Below are 21,143 nucleotides of genomic sequence, written 5' to 3' on the forward strand. Positions count from 1 at the left end.
GGCTTCAGTTATCACACCCCTCTTCTTTGGAGTCTTCCTACAGACTGGGTAAAACTTTCCTCTTTGATAAAACTTGGCTTTCTTTTATAGAAACAGACACTGTTTTTCTTTTGCTGCTTGTAAAAAGCTCATTCTAGCAACCTTTGTATCTGTAATTGACTATGGTAACGTTCTTTATATGCATGCTTCCTCAGCCCCTCTGTTGGACTCAGTGTACCATGCTGCATTGCGGTTTGTTTCTGATTTAGGTTTCCGCACACATCACTGTATCTTATATGAAAAGGTAGGCTTGTCTTCCTTACACAACAGAAGAACGGAGCATTGGTATGTCTTTCTTTATAAGGGGCTTCTTTATCCAGGAGCTGCCGTCTCATTTATGCTCTTTATTGACTCCTAAAGTTGTCAATGGCTGTCATCCTCGGTCCCATGGACAATTTCTTTTTATCATTCCTCAGGCTTGCTCTGTCTTTGGTAAAAGTGCTTTTAATGTCTTTGCTTCCTCTTCTTGGTTTGAGCTTCAGGGTCACCTGAAAATAGATTGTTTAATTCAATTGGAGGATTTTAAAACTAGGATAAAGGATGATCTGATCAGCTTGTGCACATGTTTTAGAGCTTAACACTGCTAATTTATAAATCCATGTAATATTTACTTGTCACTATATGTTTTGTCCTGTTCTATTTTGTGAAACTTTGTATGCTGCTGTCTTGGCCAGGACTCCCTTGTAAAAGAGACTTTGTATCTCAATGGGACTATTACTGGTAAAATAAAGGTAAAATAAAAAATTAATACAAATACAATGAGGGCTAAAGAAAGATTACCGGATAGAAGAAGTTGAAGCACTTGGATGATAACTTTTCTCACTTGTGTTCGCTCAAATCTTGAATGAAAGTTGATATTTCAAGACACTTGGGCAGAAAGCAGACTTGCTTAAAAAAACATAAGAAAAGATAATCTTCACTGTGTAAGAAGTGTTTCATTATGATTGGCAAAATCTGTCTGAGTGCATTCATTTGCATTGACATGGAGTCACAGAAACATCTGCTTGAGGATTCATTTTCAGGTGTGAACAAACAGACAGGACAGGAAACAGAATCTCCACTGACAGCAAAAGTTTTTGTTCCGTGCAGTGATTTGAAAATGTTCCTTCTTTTCTTTTCAGTATTGTAGACTTGTGTACTGTGTGACGATTGCAAACCTAAAATAAAATACACAAAGACTGTTCTACCTGACATGACCAAAAAAAGGTGTTCTCTTCCTTTATAAAGCGAACGATCAAAGTTTGATCTCAGAAGAGTTCTTACTTTGATACACAATAGCAGTGAGTTTAATAAGATCTGAAAACAAAGGTCTTGTAAAGCAAGGATTCAGTTTGTTGAAAATGTTGCACAAACCTGTTTGGAAAGTGGAAGAAGACACTGATAGGGGAATTAACTACGTATAGATTGCGGTAGCGAGTACCAAGAATTACTCATCATTTGCCCTGACTCTCTGCTCCGTCTCAAGGTCTAATTCACACAGCAAATTGCTCTAATGATAATCGAGCACGAAGGCGCCCACAAAGCTCTGCAGCTCTGTGCAGTTCGCTCTGTTTAAACGTCTGATTGTGATTGAGATGAACTGTCAGCACTTCTCTCTCTCTCTGCTGTGCAGAGCTGTGCAGAGCTGTGCTGTGTGCTCTGATACTGACAGCGCTAAGTTCTATCCAGGTATATGTAGAGACACTTCTTACCATTTCATGTGGAGTCAGTTCATGACAGATTTGACACAAACGTACTCCCCGGAGCGAGCTAACAAAAAGCAGATCAAAAACAGAAAGCACTCTGTTGTGTGCAGTTCAGAAGTGGAATTATCTTGATCATGGAGAAGTGATAACATTTATAAATACTGCAGAGCAAATACCACACGACCCATCAAAAATGTCGCTCTGAATTCAAAGGGCTGTCATCTCCGGTTTGTGAGTACACAGGTTTAGCAGGTGCAAAAGCTGCACAATCCTCTTTTGAATCGAGAGAACTTTAGTCTAACAATGTCTAAGAAACATGATTTTTTGATGTGAATTAATTTTACATCGGGATAAAAACTGTGGTGTGACACCAGAGTTGAAGGTTTTATCAAGTTTAAGTTTGGTGCAGGTTAACTTTGGTCTTTTGCTGCATTTATGAGCTGAGTAAAATGTCCTCAGTGAGAAGTCTAAAGATGTTTCACAACGTGCCAAAGCAACTAAGAAAGTTACAACAGTTCATTTTGTACTTAAATATAACTAACTGCACTGAACTCTTTAAAGTAATGAAAACTTTTTACAACATTGATTGTTGTTGGTACTGTGAAGCAAGCAAAAATCAACAGTCTGCATGGATCACACTAAAATCTCAAATCTTACTGAATGTTTTTGTATCATAACTACTCAAAATATCTAATAACATCAAACGCAGGCCTCATTGACCTGAGAAGTTCAGTTACAGCTTCTTGTTTAAGATATTTCAAGCCAAAAATGAAGACTTAAATGATAATAATGAGTAAAAACAGCTGCCCACACAGAGAGCATAATGAGAAAATGAGATGGAATACTTACTGCATGAAATCAATAAAGTCTAACTTGCTGCGTTAGCCATTTTTACTCATTACAGTCAATGAAGTCCTTATCTTTGGCCACTGATATCTTAAAATAAGATTTATTTCTGGATTTGTCTGGTCATTGGGGGTATTATTAAGTGTATACTGCAAGAACTCAAAACTAAGCAAGTGTTTTTGTCTCATTTCAGGTAAAGAATATCTTCTTAGACTTAAAATAAGTCACATTCATCTGAGAAGTCAAGAGAAATGTCTTATTTGAAGATTATACAAGCCATAATTAAGGCCTGAATTGCATCTAATTGGTAAAAAGAATTCTACCAATATAATAAGACAAGTGTACTTGTGAAGTTTCTTGAATGAAAACATTATTCTTATTTCAAGAAACTCTAATGGTACATATTTCTGATTCCATTGGCAGATGTTTTTGCTCATTACAAGCAATTCAGGTCTTATTTATGGCTTTAAGTATCTTAAAATAAGACATTTTCAAGACTCGTTTGGAGATTTTGACTTATTAAGTCTAAAAAGACATTTTATACTAGAAATAAGATACTTAGTTTTGAGTTTTTGCTGTGTAACAGAATATTTCAGAGTACACTCAGTCATATTAGAGTTTTTGCAGTGCTGATAGCAGTGAGATTTGTGCAGTGCAGATGAACAGATTTACTGCTGCTGTTGAATTTAGTGGGAATGAAAAGGTTGTAGGACGATAAATTGAAACACATTATCTGAAGTGGGTAATCCATACAGACAATAAATATATGCAGATATATGCAGGAGAGCGACAAGAAGATGGATATGGACACCTCTTTGACACTATTTATGAGAGATGTGGTCTTCATTTGAACAGAAAACGCACAAACAAGGAAATTAAAGGCTGTTAACTCTCTTTGTAATTATCTCCTTTGTAATTATGCCAGGCCATAGTAATTCATTTGACAATGATATATGAGCATCTACAAATGGCACCTGCTCACTCTGGTAGATGTATGGATAATTAGAGAGAGGATCTGATGATGGGCAAGCGCTGAAATGATTCTGCTGCTGCGTCTTATCAATAAAACCAAGATGGATCTGCCCTGTGAGCGGCTCCGACTCCTTTAATTTGGACGATTATTGGAGCCTACATCCAACCTGAGAGTTATCGGACGACTTTAATGATATCACATCAGCTCCGACATCACTTCTTCTCCCGACTTTATCAAATCAACGGAAAATACTCGCTCTTTATCTCCGGGCAATCTGTCGGAGTAATAAGATAAAGGGCAGAAGTCAAGGGGTCAGGTGCGAGAGACAGAGGTGTTTGACAGAGAAAAGTTGTATCTGGAGAAAACTAAGAATATGCAGCATTTGACTGAGATTTTACATCCAGAAAAGGCTGTTTTAATCAGCTCTTAGCCCCTTGAACTATTGAAATATACTTTATGAAAAAGTGGAGCAGTTTTAGATTGATTCTCACCTTGAAAACAGGTTATAAACACCAACATGTGTTGCATTTTCTGCCAGTATTCAGCATAGATTTGACTAAATGATGCCATTTTGTGATGAGCACATTCAAAATATGTTTACGGTCAAGATCAAGATGAAAATTACAACAAAAAACTGTCAGCAGCTGATTAAAGGTCTGAGCCCTCTAAAAAAGATACCAAATAAAGATTCAAATAAGGTTAAAAGATGGGGCACTGGTGGCCTAGTGGTCTAAGCTCCCCACGTTTAGAGGATACAGTCCTCGTCGCAGAGGTCACCGGCTCAACTCCCGGCCGTTCTACCATTCGCTGCATGTCTTTCCCCACTCTCTACTCCCCACATTTCCTGTCTCTCTTCAGTTGTCCTGTCATTAAAGGCAAAAATGCCCATAAACATAACTTTGAAAAAAGGTTAATAGAGACACACACTGTTGATAGCCTGAATGCATCTTTGTTTATTTATCAGAGGCAAAACATTAAGAAGTAGGGGCGCTGGTGGCTTAGCCGTCTAAGCGTCCCACATATAGAGGCTATAGTCCTTGTTGCTGAGGTCGCCGGTTCAACTCCTGTCCGGTCGACCATTTACTGCATGCCTTCCCCGGCTCTCTACTCCCCACATTTCCTGTCTCTCTTCAGCTATCCTATCCAATAAAGGCGAAAAAGCTCCAAAAAATATAACTTTGAAATATTAAGAAGTGGCCTCTGCAGAGTTCAATTTCCATAGATGCAGACTGACACGCCTCCATTAAGCCTCCTCTGAGTGTTAACGTAAATCATCATCATATGTCAGAACACGAATCCCTCCGTCCTCACTCTTGCATAGTCAGCACACACTAACAGCCCCGCAGCAGCCATTGTATCATTACGCACCATTACATGCAGCCAGTCCTAACAGGCGGCTGATTGATGGCTCAGGAGAGGCTCTAATTTATGATCTGATGTGTTTTACTGCATGTTTGGACTGACGGCGTGGAAAGCTCCTGCTGGAATAAAAATCGAGCTTGTAGAATTAAACAGTGTGAAACTCATGACTCAATGAGGAGATTAAAGGGACACTGTGGAGTTTTTGTGCATGTTTGCTCTGAATAGAAACACTTTGATGAGACAGTCCAAGAATTGGTTTCTGTATTTTGCTTTGAATCAGAGCTTGTATTGGTGATTATGAAATGACATGAGACTGAATATTAAACATCTACTCATGAAGCAATAAGGTTTACATGATTTATACCCAATACTCTAAATGCAGAGGCATAAATAAATATGTGGGAATAAGTTCTTACAATGAGAGCTCTGTTGTTGGTGCTTACTCTTATTGCTCAAGTGTGTTTTTTAATTAATAGGTCAAAGTTTCAAAGAGTATATCTAGGCTATTCAATTAACGTACCCCGGGCCGAATCCAGCCCGCAGGCAAAGCCCAAGTGGCATAAAACCTGACCTGCATACATGAATCCAATATATGAAGAATAATTAAACAGCACAAACAGTGTGCACAAAAATAGCTTGTGATTGAGCCTTACCACACCCCTCTCTTTGTTAAGAGTTGAACATGCACAGTAGTGATAGGAATAGAGGTTTACAGAAGTAGTCCTATTCAAAACGTTAACATGCCAAGTCACCTAGCCTCCAAAAATGTTCTTGTCCACACAAAAGTAAAATGGACAGCGACAATTGGCAGTTTAACCCTTTCTTGACTGCATAGTATTTATGTGTTAATTGCAAACTTGCACCATTTGCAACAAGTGCATTGCAGCTATTAAAGAATGCTATGTTCTGAGTCATCACTGAAAAACTCCTAACTTTCTTGGCCCAGCATTCCCAAGGGATCCCAGGGGGAGAAAGCCAAAATAAAGAGTTTGTCTGCAGCTCACAAACCCAGATCCCCATCCCTGGTGCGGTCCTGCAAAGCCTAAAAGAGAGCCAAAGCAGATTCCCAGAGTGTGTCGGGGAACTAGGAAAGATGAAGGGTCTATTCACAGACTCCAAAGTAGTGTGAAGATACGTGCTGACACTTCAACCACTGACAGGGTTGGAATTCTGGCTACAAATGTTTTTGAGTCGCTGTTAGATGAACTGAAAAAGGCAGACTATGAATCCAAGACAAAGTTGATATGGCACAACTGTGCATATTTTTTAATTCAAATGTGAAATAATACAAAAAGTTTATATTTTACTTAATACGTTTGCATTTATTTAAAGTTTGCCTTTAGCAAATGCTGAATAAATGGTTTTGAATGCTGCTGAAAAATCCCTGCTTGCTTAAGTGTCCTGATCCTCAAATCTGGCCCTGTTGAAAGAGTAATTGAATAGCCCTGGAGTATATTGTGCCTTTATTTATTGCTGCCAAGTCTTGGGTAAAGTTTTCGAGAAGTCAAGTACCACACCCTTCATTTTGTGGATTATTCTCCAACAGAACAAAGTCATTTGGAAGACAGCCTGCATCTAAATATCAAAATTGAAACAACTGTCATATGGGAGGTCTTTGCAGCAACTGAGTGAGACCCATATTTACATTCACAGTAAAGCAGAAGCTTCTCATGGTCCTGAAAGTGTGGCGGGTGAAAAGGTGGGAGTCCGGCGATTCCCCAACAGAGCAATAAAGTAATGGATGTTGGGCAACATATGGGTCAAAGAAACCCAAGATCCAAAACAGCTGAGTTTTGGTCCTGTATTGACCAATACTTCACACACGTTATGCAACTCTGGTACATAATCTTAGAGCTCATATAATAGTTTTTTATCTGGTTATGATACAGACTCCATTAAAAGAGATGCCTCTATGTGACCTAGGTCATGAATGCTGTTAAATGATAAGTTAAAGGCTGCAGCTGTAGCTTGTTTCTCTGCTCTACTTCCCTCTCCTCGAAATGACACTGAACAAAATTATAAATCCAACACTTTTTCTTTTGCTGCCATTTTTCATTCAGATGAAATTCAAGACCCAAGGCTCTCTTACTTGGCACACAAAAGGCTCATTTTGCCAAATCGTTGTTCCCAAAATTCTTAAAATCTGTACTTGTAGGCACTTTATTGCAGAGATAATCCATCCTCCTGACGGGCGTGGCACATGTGCTGATTAATGTTTTTAACACAGGTGCACCTTGGGCTGGTCACAATAAAAAGCTTCTAGAGAATATGCAGCTTTAACACATAATAGCACAGATGTCACAAGATTTGGGAAAGAGTGCACTACCCTGCTGTCTGCTGGAACGTCCACCAGAGATGCTGCCAATCAATTAAACGTTCTTTTCAGTCAGCTGTCTCCAGACATTGGCAGTTCATCCGACCGGCTCCACAACCACACACCAATTGTGACAACGCCAGCCTGGGACATTCACAGTCACAGCTTCACCTGCAAAATTGGCTTGGACCAGCAGCCGGGGAGCTAATGCAACAGTTGTCACCTTCACAGATTTTGTGGGGAAAAAATGGGTGAATAAGCTTTTTGTGAGCTTGGAAAAAAGTCCTGTATCTTTTATTTCAACTCATGAAAAATGGGTTTCTCTAACAAAAGTGCTGCGTTTATATTTTGTTCAGTGTATCTGAATGAAGGTAGGCTGAGGAACACAAACACCTCTCTCTGTGTAATGCATTACATTACGAGTGCAGAGCAAACTGCAGCCGCTGTACTGATCACAACAGTTTCAGCAGAAACGAGTGTGTCGTCTGCGTATGTATACATCTACCAGGCTCTTTTTTTAATGAATACCAATTTCTGAGTCAGAAGTGGTATATGCATTGTTTTTGTGCGTGTGTATCATTTATTCATCCCCCCGCTGGGCTCTGCAGGACGCACAGAGCAGCACTTGTCTCTCCTGTCAGATTTATCTGCCCTCATGTAATCTCAAATTCCACTTTCTCCCAAAAGAATCACTCCTCTTTCCACACCTTCCTCTGTTCACACCCAACCACCATTCTTCCTGTCTCCTGCCCTCGTTTTTCCTCCCTCTATCTTTGCTTTTCTCACACACAGATGTGCCATGATGTTGAATTTGAGCTCTCCATCTTTCCTACACACATACCAACACACACACAAACACATGCACACAAATGGAGGTAAACACAGCCTTGCAAAAATAACATTCATCTCTGCATCCATCTGATTCTGGGCTTAAAGATGAGAATCCTCTGGCATGAATTTCTCTCTCTCTCTCTCTCTCTCTCGCACACACACACACACACACACACTATCTTACACACTCTCTCTCTCACACACACTCTATCTTTTTCTTTCTATCTAAACACAAATTGAATCTGTGGTCTTGACAGGACAGGAGGACAGGGAGGACGAATAAAAATCACCTCATTACGCACACCCTTACAGATACACATCCGCTCTCACAAACACTTGCACATGCACACAGATAGACACGAACACACACAGGTCATTCACATGCATTAAGGATGGAAATAGAAAATCCTTGAATCCTGGTTAAACAGTGATTGGTGTGTAAATGCTGACAGACGAGGGCAGGAGGGCCACATGTGACGAGATGATCAGAGACGCCGTTTGGCAGAGAAGACGAGAGAAACAGAGGGACAGAAGGCGGCAACAATGCTGCTCACAGAAGCAGGAATAATGATGATTTTGTTGAAACAGATGAATGATGAAGGTCATGATGACAATATAAGCAATGAAACCGAGGAGGATGATGATAATGATGATGTTCTCTCCGTCTTTATCTCCGCCCTCCCCTCAGTGATGGAGTCTATGATGTTCCAGCTGCACGCGAACGCAGTCGATGGTCTCTGTGATAATTCCGGGCCTGACTGATGACTTCCCGCAGAGCAGCCGTGACTGCAATTTAGAGTCAGAGGTGCAGCTGAAGAGATTATTGATCACGACAAGCCAGACTGATATTATCTGAAAAATCTCCTGCTGTTAATTTTCTGCGAAGAATCTTTATTTGTGCACGGCGCTGACAGAAAAACGGAGGCTGGCTGATTTCCGGGCTGACAGTTAAAAACTTTTAATTACATTGTTTATGTATTCCACTAAATTAATTATAGTCCATACAAATGAATGGGATAGAAAAATTAGCATAGCATTAGGTCGAAGTCAATCTGTCCACAGTACATCAGCTGATCTTAGTATCAGCCCATCTCTGCTGACAGCCTATCCGGTTACTGTCAACACATCTAATAGGCAAATATCAAACTGGGCTTTTTTTAAAAACTGCTTCCTTTTAATGCTGTGTGTGTTTTTACCAGTGTCATATGTATCACCTGCTCTGTTCTGTACCCAAGTGGTCTTTGCTGCTGCTCCCCCTGCCGTGACTTTTCATGTATGCATATGAAAGGAAAAGGAGGTGTGCTCTCCCCGCCTCAGGCTGTGGTTTGTTCAGTGGAAGGGCAGGGAGCTCTCAGAAGTCAAGTCATGTCAAGTCAAGCTTTATTTATAAAGCACATTTAAAACAACCTCAGTTGACCAAAGTGCTGTACAGTTATTAAAATACAATCTAATCATACGCAAATATAACAATAAATAAAAACAAGAATAGTAAGAGCTCAATTTAGGAAATAAAAAGAGTAAAAAAGTAAGAAGCTAAGGATTCTTGTTTAACTGGGACTGAACGCCAAGGAGAAAAGATAGGTTTTCAGCAGTGTTTTAAAGTGCTCAACAGACTGTGCAGCTCTAACCTGGAAAGGTAGGCTGTTCCACAGCTTTGGGGCCGCCACTGGGAAGGCTCTGTCCCCATGAGTAGAGAGTCTGGACCAAGGTACTGCCAGGAGCAGCTGGTTTGATGACCTAAGTGCTCTGGAAGTACTGTGAGACTGCATAAGATCTGATAAATAAGACAGTGCCAGACCATTTAAACACTTAAAAACAATTAATAAAACCTTGAACTTGATCCTAAAGTCCACAGGCAACCAGTGCAAAGATGCAAGGACAGGACTGATGTGATCCCACCGTTTCTTTCTAGTCAGCAGGCGGGCGGCTGCATTTTGGACTACCTGTAGACGGCGCAATGCTGACTGGTCGAGACCATCAAACAAAGAGTTACAATAATCTAAGCGTGAAGTAACAAAGGTGAGAGTAACTCTCTCGAAATCATTTCTGGGAAGATAAGGCTTCACTTTTGCTAATAGTCTTAGCTGAACAGAGCAATACTGCCAAATCTAACTTACTGCTTGCTAATAATAATTCCTGACTGGACCCAAGGTATGATATGAAAAAATTGTGGCAAGAAAAGTGTCTTCCCCTTTGCTGCCACTCGAAGCAATAAGCCCCTCCCTCAGCTGTGATTCCCCGGCCCAGTCACTTTATGGACAGGTAGACAGAGTGTTAAATTCGTATTAGAAAAAGAGTTGAATTTGAGGCAGGACATACATTATACATCAGAACGACATATGACAATTGTTCATCTTTGGAATAATAAAACCTGACTTGCTCTACTTTGATAAATCGCCTAATTTTCACCGAAATACAGACAGTGTTAACTTGAGACAATTAATTGTGTCATTTGAAGTAAACTTAACACTGAAACACAGCTTCATACACTCTGCATGCTCCTCCATTAAGGACATGACCATGTGATGAACTGCAGGTCCGTCTGCCTCACTAACCTGATGCTTATTTGAAAAATAATTGAGGTAAAACAGACCTTGATACACAAGATGCTTCAAAGGACACAAACTGCCATCACCCCGTGATGTTCTATTAAAAGTACATGATGAATTGCAGCATTATCACTCTATACAAACACACATTTAAGCTCTGTGTACAGTGGGTGCTCTTTTTTTCTGCGACAAGCCGTGCTGTCCTTGGGTGCCTGTAAACCTTTGACAACTCACAATTTTTCATAAGGGGAAAAGAAAATAGGACTCTTTGCACCTTCTCCCTCTCTTGCACTTGCACACACACACACACACACACACACACACACACACACACACACACACACACACACACACACACACACACACACACACACACACACACACACACACACACACACACACAAAATGTAATACACTCTTGCATTGGAGCATTTCCCCGAAGGAAACAAAGCGTACATCACATGATAAATATCCTGTTCTGCAGTGTGTGTGGTGTGCATTTTTCCTTATCAGTATGCAAGCCTTGTGAGCATACTGTAGGTGTAAAGTTTGTTCCTATTATCTACTGCATGCCATTTTCTGTCTGGACTGTTAAAGCAGTGTTTTGTATTTTGCCAGCTGTCTTGTCATCTCCCAGCCAGGGTTCAGAGACAGAGAGCGGAATGGAAATCAGCAAAGAGGGAAAACTTTTTACCTCTGCAGATGGAGGACCTCTATTCGAAAACCAGCTGAGCCTTCAGTCTGGGCGCACTTTTCACATCACTATCAAAAAAGAAAGAGAAAAAAGAGGGATTAAGAATAAGGAAGGGGCGGGTGCAGACAGAGGGAGGTTAGAATGACAAAGGTGAGACATTTCTGAAAGTCTTTTGGCTGCTGCACAGACTGACAGTCTGCCACATTAAAAAGCCCAAACAGGGACAGATTAGCCGCATTAGAGCGAGAAAAACCCAGGGGTGGAATTTAAGTTTGGACTCAGCTTTTTCCACCCTTAAACTTGTTAAATAATAATCAAAAAGTGTCCTTATATAACACAATTAATAGGACACCTCAGAGCTCTATGTGTGTCAGAGGGGGAGGAGAGATCGACTGAGAAATGGGGCACAGAGGAGGATAAAAAAAACCCAAAGGGGTTGTAGAAATAAGGGCTGTGTGGAGGGAGAAAACAGAGGGGGATTCCCATTAGAGAGACAGATGAAGGGACGGCTGAGGATGACAGCAACATCTGACAGTTGGCGAGTCAATGATGGACAGAGAGAGAGGGAAGATGGAGAGAAAGGGCTCCGATTTCCAAGGCTAATCTGGGCCTCCGCCTCGCAGGGAAAACACAATCTCACACTGAGAGAGTTTACAACCTTCTGTGTCCTCTCTGTCACATGACTCTTCCTCCTCCACTGTCAAGTAGACCTCTGTGTGTGTGTGGGAGTGTGTGAGAGTGTGTTTAGTCTATAAAGGGATATAAATAAAGCTTCAATAAATCAGACAGTGGGTGGAACAATACGAGTCAGCCTGCAGACGCCCAGCAAAGAAAGCTACCTGCAACTTTAAAGATATTTCCTTGAAAAAAAATGACAACACAATGTGATGATGTTCAGTAAGAGAGAGAAAAACAACAATATAAAGACTTAGCAAAAACTACACACTACAAAAATTACTTCAAATTTAATTCAACGCTTCATGCACAGCCTCACGACAAGCTTCACAAAGATAACTGTTTTCTAAGCTCGTCTACACCTGTCATTCTTCCTATTTGGCTTCAGCTGCAGATAACTGTGGCAGAAAAAAAAACCTGTCAAAATATTCACTGATTTCTGAAACAATGGGTATTTAATTTCACAAGTAAACACATTTTGGCTCCTGGCTGACATCTGTGGGTTTTATAAGTGGAAAAATAACAGTCAGTAGCTGATTAAATCAACCTTAGACCAGAACAAATAATCTCAATTTGCATTTCTAATCATGAAGATTTAATCTCATCAGTTTAAACACTAAAAGAGTGTAAAAAGAAAAAAAGGTAGGATGCACATGAAAGGTGTATATATAGAATATGATGCTAAAACTGTGAAAAGGTTTACATTTCCATTGCTTGTGAATTCATAGATGATATGTTAAGCATCATTGTCAATGTTTTCAAGACACAAACTATGTAAAATATGGATGAAGACTAAGTGAAGTCGCACATTTGAAGCTTAAAGCTGCTGTTTGGAGGAATGGTGTAAAAAACTTTGTTTTTTTTCTTCTGGGTTTAGAGAAAAGGTCAAAATGCCCATCGGTACTCATCAGTTAGTTTAGTACCTTGAGACTATGGCAAAATCTCTGCGTTTTCCAATGCCTTTGTATCAATCAATGTTATGATTCCCCTTGTTCCCATTATGACGGACCAATCATAGCTAATCTCCAATCCTCTGTCCTGATTGGTTAAGGGTCGGCCCCTACTACGTCCTCCGATTGGTTGTGAGTCCGGCACTATCATGACTCCACACACCGATCTGTGTTGGGGGGCTAAGAGGAAATCTGGTTGGGAGGGATAGTGTTGACATTCTAAGTCCCTCTCTCTGAACAGATGTTTACTCTGTGACTACCAACAGCAGCTTTAAAGATGCCACTCGCTATATTGGAAATGCTGACACCAACTAACTTCATGCTAATCTGAAAAGATGGAGTCAAATCCATAGCCTAGCCGTCTGGCAAACATCTGGTAAGCACCCACCTGTCAATCCATGTAGCCACGCCCCTTATTATTCCTAATCATGCTTAAAGGTGCAGTGTGCGCTAATTAGCTGCAGTTCGCAGAACAGATTTAGTACAAATGTAATACATAGTTTTTTCATAAGGTTAAATGACTGTTTAAGCACCTGAATATACATAACTATTGTTTTTTTTATTTTTGAAGAGAAACAATAAATGAAAGGGGTCAAAGGGGTCTGTCAAGCTTGAATCTGACTGCTACATATCACTAAATATTCCCATTTCTACACACTGTACCTTTAAAGCTCCTGTGAGTTTTTAGCTGGTTATGACACATACTGAAATCAATATTGATGCTTCTATTTTAGCTACAAAAGCAAGGGAGACCATCATTACAAAGAGTGATAATTTCTATAAAGTCATTTCTGATCCCTAAAAATGCCATCAGCCTCTTCCATAGCAAAGATCCTTGATGGATGACATGTTTGACTCTTTTAGGGGGGTAGAATGAGATCTTTTGTGAAATAACACAAGTTGCATACATACAGGACAAAATATGCAGAGATAAGAAGTGCTGCTTTGTCAACAGGAGGCACTAAAACCAACACAGATTAGAAGTTACTTCTACGAGCTGTAATGACAGCATTCATTTCATCAAACCAAGACCAAGACTCTTTATCTTTGTGCCTGTCTGTCAACATGTTCAGTTCTGCTGTAAAGTTGGCATTTTAACAGGGGGTCTAACTTCAGCCGGTTCCCCAGCCTCGAACGGTCACATGACAATTTTTTTTGAAATTTACATTTGCTGCTTGGGAGTGCAAAGCAAGGTATAGCATGAGTATTATCATACAAATAAAAAAAGCCACCCAGTCCCTAACAATACCCATGACTGATTTGGATATAAAATGTGAAATGGACCTGGTCATGCTTTCATGCTCTTAATTTAACACAGTATGCAATACGCTTTGCTGTAAAAAAAATGTTCCCCTAGGGCTCAGTTGGTAGAGCAGGTGCGCCATGCACAGAGACTACAGGATCCCGGTCCTGACATAATTCGGTGCGTGTCATCCCCTCCCTCTCTCTCCCCACATTTCCTGTCTGTGTCTATCTTTCCTGTTAAATAATGGCAATAAGACAAAAAGGTAATATCAAAAGAAACAAAAATATACCTCTAAAACAAACAAACAAACAACAACAAGGCAAAGCCCATAAAACCGTTATATGCATGAATTCCAGTTCTGAATAAACATTAAGAAACTTAACCTCTTACCAAACGATGATGTGGGCCTTATGGTAAACTACGAACTGTGTATAAGAAGTGAACACAGCCAGAGTGACATCATCCACTGGTTTTTGGACCCACAATTTTAGAGATAACAGGCAGACATCCTGAGGTAAGGCCTGGTCTGATTAGGAGAGACAGAAACATCCCACTCTGATGGAGCGGCTCTTTTATCTTGAAATATGGCTGAGTTAGTCCTGAAACGTGACGACTCAGAGATAAGACCAGGAGGTAGAGGTGCAGTCTTTAACGCTCCTCGGTGCTTCCTTTAGATCAGTTACCAACCCATAATCCTTCAGAAAGTAAATAAAACTGGAGTACTGCAAAAAAAATATAGAGAATAAACGCACTCTGTGGTTTTTGCTGTTGCTATCTTGTGTATTAGTTTAGTTGGTTAGGGTGGCGGACTCTCAAGAGGTCATGTTCAGTAAGTGGAATAAGCTGAGGTGACTAACTAACAGTCTTAATGTCATATTTTATAATACAATGTTAAATAGATGGGACATTTGAAATACCTCAAACTTAACGAGACTGCTGGCACAATTGCGAAGCTCTGATTGGAAAATCTCTGTTGAGGGGAAGATGATATTGAGAGATCATTTTGCTGCAGGAGTGTTAAATTGAATTATGTTATCAGTGTTGATATTTCGTCCACCCTGTTAGTCTATTACAGTTAATCCTTATGATAATAAATGTTATTTGATTCCTTTGCAGCACAGTTCCAAATGTCAGATTAGATTTAAGAATCATGAAATAATAATTTGAGCTAAATAATTTGATTATCTTCATTTTGTAGGATAATTTAATGCAAATTAACTTATCTAAATTATGCATGCACAAGTCTGGCAGTGCCAGTCTGCTGTCAAGGTGCTGTTCTGCATCACAAGCTCTTTAATGTGGAATTTGGGAAATGTGGCTTTCCTATATTTCTGCAGTAACAAATCAAAATGAGAGATATCTACTGACAACTTACAAATACTCTTTACAATATCAAGTTAGTGCTTATTTAGCTTTCATGCATTTAGAACTAGTCTGTGTTTATTAACTAAATTCAAACTATTTTCTCTCCACTGTTTCCATATTCATGTTGTCCTTAACATGACTGGAACTTCTTAACCTGTTGACATTCTGGCCGAAACATTGGTGTTGAGAGTCAGGAATATTTACAGTTACCAGGCAAGTTACTGGACTCCAACCATCTCTGACAGGGAAAAGTGGAGCAACATCCTGTCCTGTAATGAATAAATCATAGATGAACCAATAAATCATCTTTAAATCAATATTTAAGTCACCTTGTTCACGTCTTTAGTTGGTAGCCGGGTAAGCGTCAAGACCCCTCTGCCTCACATCGTCCGGCTCAACCTGACAGGATTCTAATTTCCATAACCATCCGCTCACCATACATTATCCTTACTGAGCTGTTGATTGTTCCTGACAGCTCAGGGATCCTGCCAACACATGTAGCTGTCATTAGGTTCATTCGTGCCTCTACAATTGTATGAGCCAGTTAGAAAGAATAAACAGACAGACGTTCAGTCAATATCCCCGAGCACCAGTGATCTAAGCTTTGCTGCAGAGATCAGATTTCCACCTCAAACATCCCAAACGCTCTTTAATCACTGCAGGGGGGTGAAGAAGAACTCCTCAAACACACAACTGTACACACAGACTGTACAGTAACATGGACCAGTTTTGGCTTCAGTCCACCTCGCCATTATCAGAATGATTTGACATTAAAGCCCCCCTGAAAACAACATAAATGGAAATATTCAGGTGACGCAGCATGAGTTGGAAAGGAAACAGAGGAGGTCTGCTATCTTTAATTTAAAAAAGAGAAAAACAGACGAGCATTAAAGGAAAGAACACGAGGGGAGAGAAGGATGCAGAGCCTACAGAAAATCAAAGAAAAACTTGAAACAGAGGCTCTGATGCATTACTGCTGGCAAATTAGCTAAACATAGAAACTACTACTCAACTGTCACACACACACACACACACAGACACACACACACACACACACACACACGCATACACACACACACACACAGCAGAGCACTCTTTAGCTATTCCTTGTGCATCAGCAGTGTTTGCTCCTCTGTAGTCCCCTTGACTGCGACCGGAGAGGACAGCAGAGAGAGGAGCTGGGTGTTTATTGTTATCCTCTCAGACTGGAGCCCGTAAAGGCTAAAAACACAGTGACCACGGAGCCCAGGAGCAGTGTGAGTGAGTCACACTCAGCTGGTCTCCATCAGTGGGAGGTCTGCAATGTGGGATATCTGATTTGCTGTGAAAAAAAAAAAAAAATCAGTTTGGCCGCGGGCGAGCTCAGGGCGCGCTGAGGCCGGTCGTGGCAGCCTTGGTCTGACTCCTCTGAATGTCACATCTCCTGACTGCTAAGAAGCTGCAGACAGTGTGTGGTGTCTGTGTAATTTAGCATGTGATATATGTTTGTGCTACTTCATATGTGAGAGTGAGAGATGTCTTAGTAAACAATTGGCTCCAATTATTTTCTGCAGTCGGTCATCATAACAAGACGAACAGTATGAGTTCATAAAAATAAGGGTTAAACAGAGTGGGGGGGGGGGGGGGGGGGGGGGGGGGGGCTGTTTGGCCTATTTACTGTCTCTTTATTCCCTTGTGCTGAACTGTAACATTTGCTTGGACTAAACCAAAGTCCTCTCTCTTTTTCCATCACTGTCTCCTTTCCCTTTTATGTCTCAAATGCCTTACTAAATATAAAATATACCACACTGACTGACTGTAAATGTAGCCACAATAAACAACCTAAATCAAGGACATGTGCAGCTTAAAGCAGGAAGTGTATAAGAGAAATGGAGATACTTCTTCAGGGTCTGAAGTGTAAGGCTAATACAAAAGTGTTTTGAACCTGCTTATTTGCAATAGCCAAAAGGTGCAGATCCACTTACATCTGATTGTATAGTACATGCACACTCTGTGCCTAATTGTCTTATGGCCTCAATGATTATTTTCCCAACTATTTGATGATTTTAATCACCACTCTTAGGTATTATTTGTGCAGCAGGATGTGAAGTATGGTAAATATCATCTCTTTTAAAGTAGAATGAAGTTTAAAGTATACTGTTGGCCGTTGATTGATATATTCTAACTTTGGGGACCCGTCAATCTAAAGAGTGCCGTATTTTGACATGGTGACTAATAGCCCCTAACAGGTCTTGGCCTGACAAAATGCTAAATTTCAGTCGTGGAAATTAAACCAATAGGCACCACCACAGCATCTGTGTCCATATCTTACTCATAACAAATGTTTAAAGTATGAACTGGACCATAAAGGACTGTAATGGATGAAATACCAATTAGCAGAGTGCATGTTTTGTTGTCTTAGTGATGATGGTGATTAAACATCATTATCCTGGCTAGAAGGCCCCTGAATTACTATTCGGTTGAACAAATTATTAATGTTGCTGTGGGCCTCAAATGCCGTCATATATTGTGTCTAATCTGTAGTGCAGCGCCCTACCGATGCTGAATCTCCGGTGCAAGGCTACTGCCAGAATGCTTTACTACATGGATGTAAACAAGCACAGATGACAGATGGCATCTGTTAGTGAGATGTGGTTTGTCAGTATTTTGACCAAGAAAATGGAGGTTGTGCAAGATTAAACTAGCATATAACCACTCGATATAGGCAATGCATCACCAGTACAGACATGTGGACATTAACCTGCAAGGAGGACTGAAGGTTGCCGGTGCTAGCTCTGCTAATGTTAGCTACAAACCAAGTTGGTAAAACAATTTGCTACCCACAGACTCTGTGATCCCATGTTTAGCCAAGTAAAATGAATTGGTGCTAACCTTTGACTGTTTGAGTGTTTTCTTACATTTATACAAGTCGGCTAGTTAGAATTCAAGTTTCCATCTAAACAACTAGGAGATAATTTGCTTCAGAACATCCCCAAACCCATTTTAAATGGTAAAAAACACTAAACATTGATGAGGATTTTTGAGCTAGAATTAAACAGTAGACCTCTTATTTGTGGATTGTGAACCACTGTTGCACTAATGTGACTTTAAATGGGTAATCCAAAGGCTTTTTTCTTAAAAATCATGTATTGAAGATTATCACGTCATTCTTACTTATCTGAGGAATCAACTTCAGAACAGATCTCTGTCTTTTAAGCTGTGATTCTCTCCCGTATGTGCTGAGAGTATGGCAAACGATGGAGTCAGTGCACATACTTCAAAAGAAACTACTGGACTACATCAGAATAAAACACCCTTACAAATGTTCTCCACTTTATATTGCATGGTAGATCACATGGAAAAGAGTACACGTCTGTGAAGGCCAAAATCCACCTCATAGCATGGACCAATGGATGCTGGTGTAAGACATCACATAGCAAAGGTTGTTGGCATTGCTCCACTCGTATTTGCTGGATTGAAAGTGCTGGAAAATCCATTAAAAAATGCATCAAGGCGGCATATCAGTTGTCAGCAGTGACACAGAATCTCAATTAGCTGATTAGCAGTGGCAGGTAGAGGAGATGATTTAGTTAAATCTAATGTCATGTTTTCACAGCTTTTCAAAGTTGGCAAAGATGCCACAGCACCTCGTAAAATGTGTTAAAGAAGCTGTTTGCATATGTGGAACGCTGATCCAGGTCGGTGTAAGCTCCATGTGTGCCAAATTGAAGTGAAGTGGGAATGATGTCCACCCTGTCCCACTTTGCTGTTGAGCAGAAACTCCTCCTTGTTAGGACTGTGAGTGTTTGGTCTCTGGACTGTGTGACAGCCTACAGGACCATCAATGAATGCACAGAGTCCAACCTGCTCTGTGGGACATCAAAGGACTCTCCCACAGCGTTACGGATTACCTCAGCCTCTGTGTGGACACTTAAGATTTCAACAGAAAAGTGTTTTCTAAAGGACAAACTCTGGACGACAAAGACATGAAATCCCTTCTAAATAGGAAGAGGAGAGCTCTCAGGGCTTTGGGACAGAGAGGGGAGTTAAGTCTGTCCAAAGGGAGCTATAAGAGGAGAATGGAGGATGGGAAGAACACCTTCGAAGAGAGGACGCGGGACAATAAACGGCAAAAACAGTCTGAAGGAGGCATGGAGTGGGATGAGGACAATCAAGTAGGCAGACAGCCTGGACCAAGAGAGGAACAAGTGGACTGCTTACAGGGGATACACAGCAAGCTTGTAAAATTTTCATGCTGACCAGGAGCTTGAACTTGGACTGAATGACCCTTCCCTTCTTCACTCCACTGGCACAAGCTTACACACTGACAGCTGTTTGACCAACATTCATTTTGAATTCCTTCACAAAATCATGATACAATGACCTTAAATTTTGTTGTCATTTAGTTTTTATCACTGACAGAGAGAGGCATCAAAAATTCTCCTTCTGTCTCTGAGGCTTAGACGCGGTGTGTTGCCAAACAAACTTGACTTACAGCTGGCAGGGACACGAACACACACTGTAAATGAACTTGAGCTGCTAACAGAAGCAAGAATCCAGGGCTGGCAGCGTTTTGTTAGCAGAGGAATACAAGTAGGTAAGGTGGGAGGAGTTATTTTAGGCACCCGGGGTTTTGTAAGGGAAAGTTTCATAATTTTTTGGCAGTGGGAGTTTTTCTAAAGCCTGAATGGGTATTAAATTGTTCTAGGTGTATCATCAGACCATAAATCTTTTCTAATAAAAAGTGAATATTTGAAACCAAGATTATATACAAGAACGTTTGAAGAAGTCAACTCAACTCCCAATGAGCTTTGTGGTAGAAACCATCCAATCATTCCCTTTAAGGATGGCTTTAACGCCCTAAAACCAAACTGCATGCTCTTTTTACTTTACTCTGTGCTGCAGCTGCTTTACAAAGTACTACTAAGCAGAGAGTATTACTCCGTCATAACATTGCCCTTTGAACTTTGATCCTCTTGCTAACCCATCTGTCGCAGTTTGTTGCACATCTGTTTGATCTGTCTGTGCTCTCTCGCCGGCTCAGACGGTGTGACGCAACTTTAGCTGCCCAAAGGATTGTAGGTCAGAACAGCCAAAAGAGCAGACTGCAAAATGCATCCAGATACAGTGGAACATCCTGGTATGTTTGGCATTCTGCTCTGATATACATATATTGGTTCATACCTTTATAGATAACGCAGTCACATGGATATTGGAACTCAGCCCATCTACATTGCTTGGTTAGGTCCCTAACTGTGTGAAACATGAACTGTATAAAACATATGTGTTGTCTTGAAGTCACCCATTGGTTTCTAAAGAGGTGTTACGAAGCACAATGATTACGGTTGCCATATTGGAAATGCTTTCTTAACCTGGAAACAGGTTAAGGGGTGGAATGAATCTTAAGTGTAGGCTACCATGTTCCTACCTGTTAAGTGCTAATGTGCTTCTAAAAATGGGGTCTATTGGGGATTCCCTTGGTTTTGAACCCAGCCTCAAGTGGACACTTGAGGAATTGCAGGTTGTTACACTTTTACACTTTTTGAGCTTAATTTTTTTTTTTTTAAATTGGCGGATGCAATATTGTTGTAAAAGTGTAAAACGTTAAAAAGCCAATATGTCTTTGGTTACAATC

The 21,143-nt window shown here is 40.5% G+C and overlaps 1 protein-coding gene across 2 annotated transcripts in view; it reads right to left on the reverse strand.

Annotated features, from left to right (window-relative positions):
* elfn1b (extracellular leucine-rich repeat and fibronectin type III domain containing 1b) overlaps positions 1-21,143 on the reverse strand; it is a 201,049-nt gene that overhangs the window by 50,360 nt on the left and 129,546 nt on the right. The window contains exon 3 of one of the 2 annotated variants that reach the window (XM_034686909.1): positions 11,294-11,361. The exons of the other annotated variant lie outside the window; for it this stretch is intronic. The gene's annotated coding sequence lies outside the window, so the exon portion shown is untranslated. The remainder of the gene's footprint in view (positions 1-11,293; positions 11,362-21,143) is intronic. 2 annotated transcript variants of the gene reach the window in all.

The sequence above is a fragment of the Notolabrus celidotus genome, chromosome 7 (genome assembly GCF_009762535.1).
Source record: "Notolabrus celidotus isolate fNotCel1 chromosome 7, fNotCel1.pri, whole genome shotgun sequence".
NCBI lineage: Eukaryota > Metazoa > Chordata > Actinopteri > Labriformes > Labridae > Notolabrus > Notolabrus celidotus.